Raw genomic sequence first — 1,627 nt, forward strand, 5'->3', positions numbered from 1 at the left:
TCTATGATAGTACCACGGTTTTTGGTTGATGTATAACCGCGTTAGAAGTACCTAATAAATATTATGATATGATTAATTTGGAATTTATTATAGGTACCTAATATAATATTATGTCTTATACCTAGACTAACATACCGTCTCCGCTCAGAATCGTTTTTCTTATACAATGATATTATATCATTGAATTCAAATTTAATACCATCCATTATACAGTGACCCACTTGTAACCTACTGTACAGCAGAGCGAAATCCACTTACCCACCTTTTTTTGTCTTGATCCAACACTCGAAACTCTTGTAAATAAATCAATTTGCGTCTAATGCCTGATTTTCTGTTCTGTTTGTCTCGTTTAAATAATTATAATTGTATAATTAGATATTATTTCAAGAATTTTTAAATAAATTTTTTTTTTTAAATTTACTCGTTCATTATATTTTGTACTAGTGTACATACCTATAATTAAATTACCTATACATATATCTAGATTAAATTAATGACAATTATAAAATGTGTTATACGATTAGTACTAATTTTAATACTTTTAAATTTTAATATAACCTTAATTTATTGGTATTTATTTTTAAAACATTTATAGTTTATAGTTTTATTTACTTAAGACACACCCGCATGTGTTGTCTCCGTCTTACAAATGTACAGCATAGCAAAAATGTTTTGCGCGGGAAAAAACCGAGAAGGCTACAGTCACAACCACGATTAAAGATAGTACTATCTATAGCCGTGGTCACAACTAAACCAAAGTATTCCTGTTTAAGTGGTGAACATTTTGTTTTTTAGTTATCATTGTAGCCTTCTCCGTTCTTTCCCGCGAAAAACAGTTTGCAATGTTCTACTTTTGTAAGGTGGAGACAACACATGCGGGTGTGGCGTCCTCTTAACAGTTGACAGTTACTGTCAATAACATTGTAATCTTTGTTACGAAAAACATATATTGTTTTAGATACTATGCCAGAAGAAGAAAAAATAAATATTGACTATGAAATGTCTTCAATTAGTAACTATTCATCGAACTATTCTGACTTAATTAAAAAATCAAATACATGTTTAGTCCAACCAGTAATCACTATGAAAACTTTGAATGAGATGTCTAGGTTGCCAACTGATTCTGGTTATAACACAAATATTATAAAAATGAGTTCTCAGAATACTAATGAAATAGCTCCTGAAATAATGTCACAGTCAATACAGAGCGCTTTAGATCTTCTTATATGTACATTATTTGATACTTCAGAATTGTTAGAAGCTGTTTCTAATTGGGATGATTGTAATAATCTTGTAAAATATTTCTTCGACTTGTTAGCGAATATAGCTGAAAGTAATGAATTTGGGTTCACTTGCCGTGACAATGTGATGAAATTTGTCCAAAATACTGCATTTACAATTTTAAACAATCATCACTTATACAACGTAAGTCATGGTAACAAATATAAAAGCTTGCAGAACTTAAATAACTTAAGTAGAAACTAAGTATATTATTTTATCACCTTCAGTCTCAGCAGATGTACATTCACTTTTAAGGGGATTCGATACCGTGATTTTCTGTTTTTGTTTAACACACGCGCGACATAGTATTTTAGACTTGTTTTTTGCCAAATATTCCAATTTATTG

The sequence above is a fragment of the Acyrthosiphon pisum genome, chromosome A2, assembly GCF_005508785.2.
Source record: "Acyrthosiphon pisum isolate AL4f chromosome A2, pea_aphid_22Mar2018_4r6ur, whole genome shotgun sequence".
NCBI classification, from domain to species: domain Eukaryota; kingdom Metazoa; phylum Arthropoda; class Insecta; order Hemiptera; family Aphididae; genus Acyrthosiphon; species Acyrthosiphon pisum.